Source organism: Rhinolophus hipposideros (genome assembly GCF_964194185.1).
Source record: "Rhinolophus hipposideros genome assembly, chromosome: 26".
NCBI lineage: Eukaryota > Metazoa > Chordata > Mammalia > Chiroptera > Rhinolophidae > Rhinolophus > Rhinolophus hipposideros.
Window position 1 is genome coordinate 16,066,285 of NC_138072.1, and position 16,554 is coordinate 16,082,838.

A 16,554-nucleotide genomic window follows, 5' to 3' on the forward strand; every position below is an offset into this window, starting at 1 on the left:
GCCAACAATTCATGACTCTTGCATCACGACAATGCACCAGCTCACACGGCACTGTCTGTGAGGGAGTTTTTAGCCAGTAAACAAATAACTGTATTGGAACACCCTCCCTACTCACCTGATCTGGCCCCCAATGACTTCTTTCTTTACCTGAAGATAAAGGAAATATTGAAAGGAAGACATTTTGATGACATTCAGGACATCAAGCATAATATGTTGAGAGCTCTGATGGCCATTCTAGAAAAAGAGTTCCAAAATTGCTTTGAAGGGTGGACTAGGCACTGATATCAGTGCACAGCTTCCTAAGGGGAGCACTTCGAAGGTGAGCATAGTGATATTCAGCAATGAGGGATGTGGCACCTTTTCTAGAATGAGTTCATGTACTTAATTGTCTGACCTCATATAATGACATAATTATGAAGTTTTGGGGGTGATCAGGCTGCCCTGAGAGTAATGTCAGGTCTAGGCAGGGTAGGCTGCTAAAGATTTAAAAACCAGCTTTCCAGAAAAATTTCTCAGGTGTAAATACTCCCACAGTGAAAGGCATAGGCATGGATGCCAGCAACTTCTGGGTCACAGGGCTTGTACCCAGGCGGTAGTCTCCAAGAAAGTCTACTTGCACCTGGTTTGCTCCTCAGTGAACAGAGAAGTTCCATATTTTCCTTACATTGTATCCCCTCTACCACCACTCAACTTATCTTTTAAATTTAATTCATAACTTGAGCCATTTCTGGAAATGGAAAGGGAGCAAAGAGAATGGACTATATATGGACCAAGTCAAGTGTATCAAGATCATAGAAAATTCCATCCTGGAAACCCAGAGCATCCTTAAAACACCCCATAGTGACATTATCTTCAACATATACAAGTGCCCAGGTCTACTGGAGTTGGAACCTGATATTACATTTGATTGCTCAAGGTTGGAACCAAAATCAAACTGCTTACTTTTCTATTAGGTCTATAACATTGAAGATATGGATAAATTAAGAAAAAAAAGAAAAACTTGTTCAAGAAGTAGCAAATGCTTCTTCCTGTTAGCAATTTCACCTATGAAGAAAATACCTTAAAGGTATTTTTAATGCTTTCTAAATGTTTTTTTAAAAAACTTCAGGTTAAAGATGGTCAGTTAAATACATGTATTTAGCACTGCTCTTTCCTGAAATCTTAATAAAATGACAGTAAAGGATTTTTAAGAGGGTATGAACTCACAAGGCCAAAGAAAACAAAAGAGATGATTACACTTCCCCCCCCCTTGTAGAATCTAAAGATTTATTCGCTGAGAGAACAAAACCCAGGGTCTCTAGACTAAAAGTCACCAGGGAGTTAGGAGAAGGGAACTGATGAAGGAACAAATCTGTCGAAGTTTACATACTGAATTTGAGATCTCCCTTGCTTTCTTCCCCTCAACTCCCACACAACTAGCAGCTAAAATTTATACCCACCAGGCTAGAAGAGTCTTTTGGAGGGCTCTAAACAACCCTAAAGAAAAGAACTACAGAAGTTTTTAAAATGGCTCCTCCAGGTAAGACCCTCCCATGCTCCTCCATTTGGCTATTTTGTGCCTTATAAATATGATTAGTCAGCCAAGGATCACCAAATATTCAAGAAAAGCATCTAATACAATAGAGAAAACAAACACAAACAACAACAAAAAAAGGCCATCTTAGGAAAGAGAGACTACGCAGGAAAAATAAACTAAAACAGAATAAAATAAAACCCACTATGAATAACATTCTCAGAGAGATGAATGCAAATCTGTCATCAGGTAAGAACAGAATGCCATTTTAAAAAGGAAGATTTAGAAAAGAACAATCACAAGAAAAGAAGCTCTTGGAAATTGAAAATATAACAGCAAAAATTAAAACCTTAATAAAAAGTTAAAAAGGTAAAAGATAAAGTTGAGGAAATCTTCCAGGAAAATGAAAAAGAGTTTGGCAAATAGGAAAGCAAAGGTTAAAATCTTTTCAAAACCACACCATAAAACCAAATAATAGGAGTTCCAGAAAGAATAAATAAAGAAAATAGAGGTGGAGAAAACTATCAAAGAAATAATTGGAGAAAATTTCCTAGATTAGGTTGACATGAGGTTGGAGATTGAAAGCCCACAAAGGGCCAGAACAGAGGGTAACATTAGATCCATACCAAAATACATCCCTGTGAAATTTCACAACACTAGAGACAATGAGCTCCTGAGAGAGAGAGAGAGAGAGAGACATAGACGAGAAATGTTTTATATAAATGATCAAGATTCAGACTTTTCAACATTAACACTGGAAGCTAAAAGGCCATTAAAGAAATGCCTTTAAAATGCTGAGGGAAAATGACTTCCAATCTAGACTTCTACTTTCCCCAGCCAAAAATAATTAATCACATGCCCAGAAAGAATAGAGATATTTCAAATGCAAGATATCAAAAAGTTTACCTCTCTTGCACACTTCAAGTTAAGGAAGAGTCACCACAGTTATATGGTTCAGATGGAAACAGCTTTTATAAAGTCATAGCAGTACCTCTACACCATGTTTCCCAGAAAATAAGACCTACCCCCAAAATAAGCCCCACTTAAGACTGTCAGCCAGATGGACGCATTTGGTACATTATGACGATGTTCCAGAAGACGATGACATGACTGTATTTGAATAAGTGTTGATTGTGTACATGAATAAATAAGACATCCCCTGAAAATAAGCCCTAATGCAACTTTTGGAGCAAAACTTAATATAAGACCCAGTCTTGTTTTGGGGGAAGTACAGTATTAAGACCCAGTCTTATTTTCAGGGAAACACGGTAGATAGCCTTTACATAGTCATAATAATACTGGATCTTAATCAAACCAAAATTATAACAAATTATTGGAGCAAAAGGAAGACAAGAAGTGAGCATATAGTATGTGGGGTGGGGGTGGGGGTTGGTGGTGGTAAAAGAATTAAATCTTCATGTTCCCAAGAGATAGGCAATAGGTCAGTGATTCTCAAACTTGTCAGGTTCAGGAACACTTTACAATGTTAAAATTATTGAGGACCTCAAAGAGCCTTTCCTTTCTTGTAAAATATTTTTGTTTTTCCATTTGCTTCGTTTTCTGTGTATTTATCACCAATTCAACCTCAGGCTCTTCCTCAATGGTCCGTAACTCTGCCCTCAAAATGTGCAAACATATTAACTCTAATGATCATTATAACTTATTTAAGAATTTTTTTCCCAGATCCCCATGACCTGCATTAGCCTGGACGGATTGCACTGTCTTAAATCTACCCATAGTCCCCATTTTAGAAATGAAACTGAAACTTAAAATATATATGTATTTTTTTAAGTAAATTTTATTTATTTTCTTTTAAAATAACTAAGCTCATTATATTTTGGCATTCATAACATATTTTATGAAATATATTTATTTTCCCAAATAAAAAATTTAATCAGAAGATTGACTTTATTTTACATTTTCATAAATCTCTTTAATGCCTGACTTACGTTGTTTCAGTTATGTGGCTTGTGTGTGTGTCTGGATACGTTATGTCAGCTGAATATATGGAGAAAATGGGGCCTCATACAGATGTATACTAAATGGAGGAGTGTCTTAATAGCTTTTTCGGATAATTGTGGACATTCTTCTTTGATACTATACTAAAAATTGACAAGTGGTGGTTTCTTAATGTTTCATTGAAATTAGCAATCTGAAATTACATTAATAAACATTTAGTATTCTGTTGTACTAAAATCCTTTAGGCTACCTTTCTCTTTGAATAGCTATTATGCTACAAGAGTCTGTAACATAAAGCATAGGTCATTTGGAAAATATTGGTCTACTGAGTTTTACATCACTTCCAGATGTTGATATATTCCATTATACAATATCAAAAAAATCACATTTGTGAATACCAACACTAATCTGACCAGAAAAGTCTTTAAGTGTTGGGAAGCTTTCAGGCTTATTGTGGCAGAATCAAGTTTTCCAAAATTTGAGCCTTCAACTGAAAGCTCAAATTTTGTCATTGGTGAACCTACCCTGTCAGTTGGTTTCCTCCATGTGGCAAGCTCTTACACTCATTTTTGAGAAAATGTCTGCAAAATACTCAAGCCTGAATAACCATGGTTTGTCTGTCAGTTATTCTTTCACGTGAAAATGTATTTCATGGGGATTTAAAAAAAAAAAAAAAAAAGACCAGCAACCTGCATCACAGACAACCTCACAGTGCTTTTCCCTGAGACAACCATCATACGCCACCTAAGTACCTCACGTTTCAACACACATTTCTAGATTTAATACAATTAATCTTTTTTATTGCTTCATCAAGGACATTCTTAAGTGGAAATGTACTTTTTAAAAATCTCTAAGTGGGTGGTGATGAAGCATGCAACAACTAGTATAGTTTGCTGGCACCTCCTTGATTCGTACAAACATGTCAGCAGTTTCATCCATTGTTGCCTTTGCACCATCAGAGCAAATGTCAACACAGTAAAAGGAAAGGAAGGAGGGAGGGACGGAGGGGAAAAATGGAGGGGAGAAAAATGGAGGGGAGAAGGAAGGAAGGAAGGAAGGAAGGAAGGAAGGAAGGAAGGAAGGAAGGAAGGAAGGAAGGAAGGAAGAAAAGGAAGAAAAGAAGAAAAGGAAGGAAGGAAGGAAGTCTGAGTATCACATAAAAATAGAAGAAAAATGGAGGGGAGAAGGAAGGAAGGAAGGAAAGAAAGAAGAAAAGAAGAAAAGGAAGAAAAGAAGAAAAGGAAGGAAGGAAGGAAGTCTGAGTATCACATAAAAATAGTTTTGACCTCATGGACCCAATGACAGGGTCCGGGGGATGCCAATGGTCCACGGAGTACACTTTGAGAACAGCTGTAATAGGTAATCTAAAACTAAATAAATCAAATAGTAGCAATCTAAGAATTGTATGATACGGTAATAAATATTAATGAGACTCTGGAAGGCAGGAAACATCCACCACATTCCCAGCAGTGGCCTGGTGTCTTTCATATGAAGTCTTGACAAATGATGGAAGTCTTTAACTTACATGCATGTGTAAGTTTGATTTTTAAAACTAATAAAATAAAATAAAAAAACGATTTTTTTAAATGAAAACATCGTAACGTAAGCATCCTTCTAAGACCTAATTTACTGCCTCAAATATTCAAGGGATTAGAATAACCCTTCAAAAGATAAACATGATTATGTACAGTGAGCCTGAAATGTAATCTCATTTTTAATGTTGATTTAACGTATGTTACAGCTCTTTGTCAGCCAACCGTAGTCATAACGGTAGATAAATTATAACTTTTTCCAGTTGCGCCAGGTGTTGCGTGTTTGTGTGCACGTGTGACTGTGTGTGCGTGAAGAACAGCTTTTCTGAGAGTGGACATCGTGAATTATTCAGCACTAGATGTAACAAAAACTGACCCCCTCACCCCCATCCAAGAGGGAATGACCTCCCCTGGAATAAGCTTTCTCGCTGACTTAGGGGTGGCTCTATCAGCCCCAGGGCCAATGCCTGTCATCTGCAATGCTACTGTTTCAGAGTCACCTTATAGGACACAGGCATATAGGTGACATGAGCTCACTTGGAACCTCACAGTGGCTTTTCTATGGGCAGCTCCAAGGTTTAGAACCAACCCATGGATTGAGTATCTTCCCTTTTAGGATATACGCAGACTTAGAGCAGCATTCCTAATAGAAATGCAATTCTAGATAAACCAAATTTAAAGGTCAGATTTATCACAGTGAAGAAAGGGATATGAGAAGAGGACTGCTATCCCTTTCTCCCAGGAAGTACCTCTAGGTACCAGCTTCCACGATGATTTAGCTTCACTTCTCTCTAGGGAAGGTGGGAGACAGATGTGGGAGGAACGACAGACCTACTCAGTCATGCTCCTGTTTATGGTGGAAATACATTGGACCAGATTAATTAACAGTCATTATCTTGGCAGTTTTCAAACATGGACTGAAATGCTACCAGCATCATATGTGCAAAGCAGGAAGGAAAAAGAGCAAATCAGGACTCTGACATTTACGTGACTAGGCATTCAAAGTAGCCGTTTTTTCATCAGTAATTAAGAGTAATTCTAATAGTCGTTTTAGACTCATTTTTCAAGGAGAAATATTTTCAGTCTGAGCTACTTTATATACTTTTCTGCTCCTTCAAAAAAAAAAATCAATCCAGACAGAAAGTTATTATGTTAATCTTAGAAAGTGGCTTCCTCATGGTACAACAAAACCACGAAAATGTCCGTATCATGGGCCTTTCTCCTGGAAGGTGAATTCTCACCAAATACTACATATGACTGTTATTGCCAGAACAATAGTTTCCATGTCACTACCGGAAACACCTCCAGTCTCATAGAGAAGAGTCACCAGGAGAGACGTAACAGATCACTGTGCAGTTTCTGAAGGGAAGACATGGACCCAAAGGGCCTTGGAATCAAGGTTTCCAAATGGCCTACTCTGGCCTCAAAACTGTATGTACCTATTAGACCAAAGCTGGCAATGCATCCCAGGACTCTGAACATTTCCTGGGTGAGTGACCATCAGTTGAGTGAAGCGGATGAGGGAGAAAAGTGGGATGACCTGAGTCTCCGTTGCGTCCCCTCCTGCCCAACCTGCTCGGTCCACAGCAATGGAGTTACCCTTTGGGGAGGTGTCAGGGCAGCCCTGCCTGCTGCTGATATCATGCATACCTTACAAGAAAGGCACAAAGATTTTTTTTTAAAGGTGGAATGAAGAGCTAGGCTGGCTAATACAGCCTCTACTTCACCCACTAATACAATATTTATTATTTATCTCTGGATTACTGCTCAGATAAACAGTTCATCTAATTCATAGCTACGTAAATCACCAATATTAAGATGCATTTCCCCTGATACCTGGATGGAATTCCTAGCAGGCTTCCACCCTGTTTCCCCCCAGCATGGCGTCTGTGCTTCTGCCCCGGCTCTGACCCCAGTCTGACCCACACCAGAGAGCTGTAGAGCCCTGAAGAGAGGGACGAAGCCTTTCTCATATTTACTTCCCAGTACCTCACACCTGGCATACTGTGAGTGTCAAAACACTGAATGAACGGACATGCTGACTTGAATATATTCCTCACCTGAACTGTTTTTCTCGTCCCAGGAACAGAGAGTGACAAAATGAGTAGTAACCTTTGTCATAGCTTAAGCTGATGCAGTTACTCATCACTTATCTTATCAATAGGTAGCTTTAAAAAGGAGGGTGATTAAAGGTGGAAATAGTGCTCATACAGGCCTGAGCCAGGTTAGTGGGGTCCCTATGACCCTGGCAGTGTTTGTGACACCAAGCGCAGGGGGGAGGGTAGGGCAAGATCCTTCTGCTTGTGGGGGGGTCAGATTTCTCTCCCACAGCGACCAGCCAGCTGGGCAGCAGAAGCCCCCAGAGCCCACCGCCCAGTGGCCTGGGTCACAGCTCCTGCCCCTCAAGGGCACAGGAGCCACTGTGTCCTTGGATGCCCTCCCCCACGCCCATACACACATTCCCCAGAGTGAAGGAGAGGGGCTTAGAACGGCCCCCCACCCCCCACTGACTTCCTCCAGTGATAACAGGCAAAGCCCTCCCCAAGTGTCCAAAGCGCTGTGCTTCCTATAACCAGGAACTAGCCCGGTGCCTCATCAAAACCTGTTTACTGAATGGATGACATTATATAGAGTGATTACAACACAGTGATACTGTTTTTCATGTCTAGGTGTTGACAAGACAGAATGACACGGTGGAGAAGACCCTGGACTAAAGCCAGAAGACCTGGCTCTGGGAGAATTACCTGCATAAGCAACTCCCGCTTCTCCTACTCCCGTAGCCTCATCTGTGCCCACCTCCGATACTCAGGGCAGCCTCGCCCCTAAGCCTCCCGACTCTCATCACATTTGCCTCTGGACCGCAGGGCCCCGCAGACATCCCAGAGCCCTTGTGTTCCATACGGAACTCTTTCCTTCCCTCTTCCCTCAGCCTCCCCTTCACGTCCTCCTGAACTAGCTGACAGCCCACCACCCACGTGGAACCCAACGCAGAAGCCAGTGTGTCACCCTCAACTATCCTTTTCTTTGTCCCACAACCCACCGATCCTCAAGGCCTTTGGGCTTTATTCTGAATATCGGTGAAGTCTGTCATTCCTCCCCCGTGCCCTCTGCAGGTGCCTTCCCCCAGGCCTCTTCACCTCCCAAACCAGTGATCTATCTGCCTTCCTCTCTCTCTCACCCCGTGGGCAGCAGCACGCTCCCCTCTACCCAGCTGAGTCAGATCTCCACGGGGGTGCTCATCCCTAATTCCAGGGGCCTCGTACACAGCTCAGGATAAAGCCCAGGCTTTGCCTGTTTTCAATGGCTACCTTCATCTTCTGCTTCTTCTCCAGTTCCCAACACACCATCCTCATGACAGCTCTGTGCCTTTACATGTCTGCTCTTCTTCCCAGCTTGTAATCCTTTCCCCAGATTGCCCTCCTAATAGTAACAACCATGTTATGGTGCAGCAGCGCTCTAGAAAGTTTAAAGGCTTGGTTCTAATAGGCATTATAATAGGCATTACATTACAGTATATGTGTATTCGGTGGATGATGTTTATATAGATATTATGCTTGTGGCATGTACTTTATAAGACGTGTAATGAATAGTTACTGAAATTTATACATTTACACCAATGACCCCCAAGTACTTGGTTCTTTTTCTTTTTCTTTTTTTGAAAAGTTAAAAATTCCTTGATTTTTTTATTCCTGGCCACTACCACCATTTACAGGGCAATATACCTGATGTAATGAAAAGAAAAAGAGAAAGACAAAGCTACAACAGATAAAAGACCTCAGGAATGTACATCTAATTGCATTAATCAATAGCTGCACTTTTTGCAAACTGTGGCTATGACAGTCCTGAACAAGAAGGGTTTCCTGTTTAAGCTGCAGTAACTTTTCTGACTGTGGATCATCGTTCCTTCTGTGGCGGATTTTTAGTCCCTCGAACGCATTTGGGACGACTGTCTCAAAGTAACCTGCAGCTTTCCTGACAACTCCTCGCTCTCTCTCCTGCTAAGAACTGTAGCCCTTTTCTGCTGAGTTTTTTGAACCTTCTGCTACCATATTCACCATTTCCTCCACCAGATCCATAACCACCACCACAGGGACTGCCCGAGATTCTTCCACCAAAACTGCCCCCCTTCGTGGGTCCATAATTTGATTGTTGTTATCTGCTACAATTTCCAAAATCACTGTAGTTCCCACCACCACCATAGTTACCGCCAAAACTCCCCCCTTCATTGTAACCATCATATCCTCCTCTACCACCACCGCCCTATCGACCGCCTCCTCGGTTTCCATAGCCTGGCCCTCCACCACCACCACAGCCTCCTCGTCTGCTATAGCCAGGACCACCGCCATAGTTGCCACCATCACCTCCAAATCCATTATCTCCACCATCACCTCCCGCATAACAACCTCTGGTGCCATCTCCACCACCATAGCCTCTTCCGCCAACGTTTCTTTCTACCGGGGCCAAAGTTACCCCCAAAGATGCCTCTGTGACCCATACAATGGCCAGATCCACCCCCACGACCTCTTTGTGATCCAGCGGACGGCATTTCTTGTCTAGAAAGGGCCTTTTTCACTTCATAATTATGCCCATTAATAGTGTGGTATTTCTGAACAACAATTTTATCAACTGTATTATGATCATCCAAAGTTACAAAAGCAAATCCTCTTTTTTCCCCACTGTGCCTGTCTTCCGTGACTTCTATGGTTTCGATCTTGCCATACTTTTCAAAGTAGTCTCTCAAAGTATGTTCTTCTGTATCTTCTTTAATGCCACCAACAAAAATGTTCTTCACTGTTCGATGGGCACCAGGCTTCACAGCATCCTCTCTAGAAACAGCTCTCTTTGCTTCCACGACACGCTCATCAACCTTGTGTGGTCGAGCACACATCACTGCATCCATCTCTTCAACACAAAGGTAAGGAACAAAACCAAAGCCCCTGGAAGGTTTTGTTTGCAGAATCTCTCATCACCACGCAATCCGTGAGGGTGCCCCACTTCTCAAAATGTTCTCTTAAACTATCATCTGTAGTTTCAAAGCTCAGATCACCAATAAACAGCTTTCTCAACTGCTCTGGTTCCTTTGAATCATGCCTCCACCCCTCCCCACCCTGACCAGGCGGCGGTTTTACCTCCATTTTGAGACCAGACTCGCCTCTTCCAACTCGAGTTCAATATGGGACCGAGGGGAAGAGGCCCTTGGTTCTTTTTCAGCTTAGCCTATTATATAGTCAGAAGTTAGCAGCTACTTAGACGAGGTCGAAAAGTTTGCAATGTTTAAATAAGTAACGTTCTTTTTAATTACTCTGTTTTAGTTCTCAGTGCCTTTTCTGCTAAACCTTTTGTATAAACTAATGATAGAATCAACTAATTTTTATTGTAAAGCCTTTTATTTCCTTTGCTCACCCATGCTCAGAGATGAAAATAAACTGTGATAAATTCAGAATATAAGGGCTGAATGAGGGGGAAAGTAGGAATGATTTACAAATAATTAGAAATTTTTAACTTAGAAAATTTGAGAGGTGATTGCGTAATTTAAAATTAAAAAAAAAGGAAGAGAAAGAAAAAGTGTGTGTGGGAGAGGTGAGGAGAATGAAGACTGAGGACGATACAACTAAATACGAACAATCAAAAGGCTAGAAGTTGCTTAATATGTAAAGTCAGATAAAACCAGAACGTCCTTATCATTAACTAGTAACATCAAACTTATGTTGTAAACTTGTAGAAATGTTAGCTACTGAGCTTGAGTCTAACAAATAACTAAGTAAATGCTCAATAAAACATTTGTTGACTAAATTTTTCAGAGTCCAAAAATGTGCAATTCCTCTGTGCAAGTGGTGTCTATTTACATGAACTCGTACCTCAGTTTCCTCATCTTTAGAAAGAGAATGATCAGCTTACTTCATTGGACTGTTGTGAAACTTAACTGAATTAGTACACAGAGAGCACTGAGCACAGCACCTGTCATACACTGAGTACTAAGTGTCAGCTATAATGATTATTTTTATTATCATGACACTAAATTAATGATACTCACATATGGCTCCCAGAATTAAGAGACAGTGAACTTGGTAACTTTGGAGAAAAAACAAAACCAGATAAGGATGAGCACGCTGATAGGGGAATGTGAAATGTTAAAAGCTCAAAGCTGTCTGCCCACAGGCTGACAAAGCTGAGAGCAGAAGGGGACTTTAGTTTTTTCTCTTTGCAGATGGGGAGACTGCCCAAGGCCATGACATAAATGGTAGGTGCCACTTCAATGGCAGAAACATTCCCTGCAAGTTTTTGAAATCCAGGAACGAGTTGGTGTGTCACCTCCTCAGTAGCAAGTGGATTTGCAGACCTTTTCCAGAATAGTAAAGCTTCTACACTACACTTACGACAGAACAGCACCTTCTGGTTCTCATTTTTTCCAGAAAGCATCAGTGATCCCCATTCGTCTTTTCTACTCATTATTTGTGGGCAAAACTTTTCAAGTCTCCACTATCTGTCCCTCTCTGACCTCCTAATGGACTCAACAAAGTGGTTGCTGCTTCAAAGTGGCCAGTTTCCGAAACTCTGACTGAGCACTGGCTATTCGAACAACGTGTTTGGAGGGAGGGGGCCTCCAAGCCTAAGCGTGGCAGTTACTCCCCCAACCGTCTGCATTCGATTAAAAAGGCCATTTAGATGAGAACGTACAATCTGTCCTCAGAGAAAAAACACACCGCTGTCTTCAACAGAAATTCCAACCCACAATCTCAGCTGAAATGGGCTGTAAACGAATCTCAAGGCGACAGAGTGCGACCCCCCAAACGACTCTGTTCCTGCTGCACATCGTGACACGAGTGCTGGAACCCTAGTGATAGCGCGCTCACGTGTAAGGGCTGCCTCAGGGGTCTGAAGCCACCAGTCTCACCACTGTTTTGCAGGGGTCTGTGCACTCTTCCAGGTAGGCCTTCCTCACCTGTAACTGTGTTGTTAGGCTGCAAAAAGGGCAGAGAGCCAGGCTCTACCAGGACTCCACCTGTGTAGATTTCGTAGAATTCCTCGTTTGGGATCTCATTCTGCAAGGGTGTGTGTTTGTGGGGGTGTGTGTGTATTATATTTCATTTTAGAATGAATGAACTTAATCGTCACAGCGATCGTAGGATACTATATACTTGGGCTGCTTCGGTACCATAGAAGAGAATACTGAGGTTTTGTGTGGTTGAAATGTTACTCAGCCACCAAGCCGGTGAGCCAGGTTTCACATGCAGACGTGGGTGTTGTTTCCACTATGCCAAAACCAAGTTCCATTTTCACTGAAGATCTGTTCAGGCCACAAGGTCCTTTTTAAAACATACATGTTAAGGCACTGAATGTAAACACATATTACTCTATTAAATTAAGACCACATTGGGTGGTGAGCACACCCAATGTCATATTACAGACGTACACCTGAAATGTACATCGTGGTACGAACCAATGTTACCCTGATCGATTTAATTTGTAAAAGGATCACAGTATGGATAAGGAAATGGCCCTGTTTCCTTTCATCAATCTTAAGAAATGTATATAACTTATGACGACATTCTGCATATTAGGCCTGTCATAAGTCGGCCTTTTAAGTAAGCTAAAGTATGTCTCACTAGATGGCAGCATTGCTAACAAAGCCTTTTTAGTTTTTTGTGTTTTTTTGGCTCATCTTTGTCTCCAGCTTTGCCCCACCAGCCTCCCCACTGCCCAGTAAGACGATGTGACACAGGGCGGTTATTTCTACCTCCTGTGTAGACCAATACAACATGAAACCTGACTTGGAAATCCTAGGGACAGAATCAGGTAAGGAAATACTACAGAGTGCTGTGGGTGGTCCTCTCCAGAAAATGGCCCCTTTCCCTCCACAAGACAGTGGGCGGCATGGCAAGCACGCAGGACACTGTGTTGGAATGCCAGTGGTGGCGTGTCCTTGCTGAGTGACTTTGGCCAGGTCACTTGACATTTCTGGGCCCCGGTTTATCATGTGGAATTCACAGGGGCGGCCTTCCCATCTTGCTTCTGTTGGTGTCCCTGAGGTCTGTTTGCTTTATCAAAAAGGGAGCATGTCACAAACAGGCTAATGGCTCCATCTTCCCACCGGTGCCACTCCTCCCAGCCTCGTCTACAGGGACCGCGGGAAGCAGCCTGGCTAAAGGTGACAGAAACGGTCAGATTGGCTCTGATTCCTTATGTAATCGCAAAACTCCTGGTCATTGACTTGATTAGAGATGTGACTTCTACTATGTTTGCTTTTCATACAGCCCCTTCTTTCTCCCCATGTCTCAGTCATTCCTGGACACTCAGATCAGCTGCTGAAAGGTCATTCTAACTCTTTGAGGCCACTGGTGCCACAGTAATGCATTCAATGGTCTCCAGAGTCCTCTAAATGGTGACTAATACACTTCCTTCCTAAACACCTAAATGACTCCCTGGGAATGATTTAGGCATATGAAATATATGACTCATTAACTAATCCTTACAAATACCTCTATAAGATAGAGGTATGCTAATTTGTTACGCTAAAGACAGTTAACACAGTAAAATCTCAAAGTGAAATTAATTAGGTGTATGCCTGGGGTGGGTAGGTAAGAAGGAGACTAATTTCCCAATGTATTGAAGACTGAAAATTATATAATAATTACAAAAGAAGTATCTGTATTTTATAAAGGTATAAGTGAATAATAAAGCAAATGTATTACAATTACATTTTACCATAGGCATGTAAAATATAAAAATATGTTTTTCCCATAAATAAGGAAAACAAGAATGGAAGACCTAAATACTCTGTTTCAAAGTGTTTGGTCAATAAGAATCATGATCAAGGCCTAAATTAATTGATATTTCAAATTAACTCTAAAATAATGAGATTTTACTATTTTGGATTATTTTAAATACCACCTCTCTACCATCCTGTAGAATTTTAAATAATTCAAGTCTCCATTTTGCCTCCCCTCCTCCCTTATAAAGGTCTGCAAATATGCAGGAAAATTGGTCAATGAGCTTTCCAGTATTTTATCAATGTATTCACTACTGGTGAAATGAGGCCATTCTACTTAGAATCTGACCTCATGTCAAGATGTGGCGTACATATGGCAAGGGGGTTTCTGGTTGTATGTAGAGGTGCCTGATGTTTTCTGAGTTGCTGGCTAACATTTGTTTCAAGTGCTAGAGCTTCATTTTATTGCTTTTGTCTTGCTTTCTCCTCTACCACTGGTTCTTATATTGCAAAAGGGGTCCTGATTCCATTCAGTGTTCAGTCCTGAACCAGAGTTGTCTCAAAGAAGACGACACTCAAGTTTCATGTCACTTAACTGAGGTGTTACCATGTGTCAGACACAGTGCTGAGTATTCACCATACAGTATGTTGTATAATCCCTGTAACAGCTCTGCAACTTTCCACTGTGCCGAGGAGAAAATACAGACGTGTGACAGTTAAGAAGGCAGCTAGAGGTCACACAGTAAGCAGGAAGCTGGACTTCTTTCTATTTCTGGTGCAGGGGCAGCCAATCCAGCGTGACCCAACATCTAGTCTCTCATTGTGGGAGACTTCGATAAAATCATTGATAAGTATCAGCCTCAGACTTTCTAAAACAATCTGTGTGTACTTTATCATTAAAAAAAACAAACAAACAGTAGCTGTCGTTATCCCCTTAGCCAGCTCACTGTGGACAGTGGGTATTCCTTACTTCTTTTCCTCGTCTCTATAAAGAAAGCAAATATTTTGCCGGGGAAACCAGGACTGGGGAGGATGACTCAAAGGAGAGAGGATGTGGGAAGCAGTCTAAAACAAAAGATAAGTGTGAGAAGAGTCTACATCTAGAGAATCTTCTCTCTGACCAGGATTTCACCTCCCTCCCTCAGGCAATAATTCTCAGCTCCGCCCTCCAGCCCAGCCTTGGAGAACTAGACGGGAAGGTCTGTCAGGCCCTTATGCTTGGGAGATAACAGCCACAATCCCACCATCTCTTACCACCCACCCACCCACACAATAAAGGGAGAGGAAACTACGAAGAAATACCCTTAGAACGGGCACAGCACCTTCCCCACTACTTCTAAACTCTTTCTGGGGCCTAGAAATATTTCTAAAGAAAAAAAAAAGCAAATATACAAACCATTCCACCAATTTCACCCAAACTATCAGCTTGGTAGAAAGGACTGGAACCGCTCAACCCTAGTCAGATTAGACCCTCACCTTAAATTGACCTATCCCCAGGTAGCATTCCAAGAAGTACTGCTTACATTTATTCCTATGGCTGTAAAAGCACAAATTGACTTTAAACTTTTAAAGAGGATGCTGTGATCACACACACACACACACACACACACGCACGCCATGTATGTAAGTTCATTATTCAACCTTGTCTCTGTAAATAGTTTTTCCGTTTCGTCGGCCATTGAGGTGTTCTCCATCTGTATAAGTGTGTCTGAGGTATGACATTTTCTTCAGTCTCTTTGCTTTACCCTTTTTAGTCTTCTCCCCTTCCCTGTATTTCTTTCCCACTAAAGAACGTGAACAGGAATCCTCCACAGCTGGCCAGTTGTAAGCATTTGTACCTGCTCTTTATTCAGAAGTGGTTCAGAAAGAAAGGAGCATGGCTGCTTCACCTCCTCAATGCCATCTTCACCTTCCATACACCGATCCTAATCTATCTATCATCTATCTATCATCTATCTATCTATCTATCTATCTATCTATCTATCTATCTATCTATCTATCTATCTATCTATCATCTATCTGTAACGGGTTGAATCTGCCCTCCCGCCAAAACTCAGGTCCACTCAGAACCTCAGGACCTGTGACCTTATTTGGAAATAGGGTCTTTATAGAGGTAGTTACTTCAGGATTCAGATGAGATCATACTGCATTAGGATAGACCCTAAACCAATGACTGGTATCCTTATAATAAGAGAGAGCACAAAGTGACACACACAGAGGCCACGTGACCACAGAGGCAAAGACTGGAGTGATGAAGGCACAAGCCAAAGAACACCTCGGACCACCAGAAGCTGGAAGAGACAAAGGAGGATTCTTCCCTAGAGTCTCAGAGGGAGCACGGCCCTGTCAGCACCTTGACTTTGGACTTCTAGCCTCCAGGCTGTGAGAGAATAAATAAATTTGTGTTGTTTGAGGCCGCCTAGTTTGCAATAATTTGTTACAGCAGCTCTAGGAAACTAATAACGTGTATACCCTCTGTCTATCTATTATTTACAGATCTATTTATCTATCAAACTATCTATCTTCACTGCTCTCTTCCCTGTAATTATTACACCACTGCCAGATACACTCTTTAAAGCTCTAGTTCTTGGCCCTGGCCATTCAAACTAAGGCCTGGGTCTCACCCCCAGATACTGTTCTCATTGTATTAGTCTGGGGTGAGGCTTACTGCTATTTTTCGAAAGCTCCCAAGTGACTCTAGGGTGCAGCCAAGGGCGAGAATTCCTGCTATCAAGCAAGGAAATGTTTCTATTGCCCGGCTCCAAAACCTACCAAATTAAAAAATGATGCCGACTAACACCTTCTGCTCTACAATTCTCCAAGTGCTTCCAAATTCACGC

The 16,554-nt window shown here is 41.7% G+C and overlaps 1 protein-coding gene and 1 pseudogene across 2 annotated transcripts in view; both read right to left on the reverse strand.

Moving 5' to 3' along the window:
* Positions 1-16,554, reverse strand: part of KIF26B (kinesin family member 26B) — a 414,751-nt gene that overhangs the window by 234,723 nt on the left and 163,474 nt on the right. The window lies entirely within an intron of this gene.
* Positions 9,265-10,139, reverse strand: LOC308493223 (heterogeneous nuclear ribonucleoprotein A3-like; annotated as a pseudogene). The gene has a single exon. The product of its transcript is annotated as a heterogeneous nuclear ribonucleoprotein A3-like (transcript).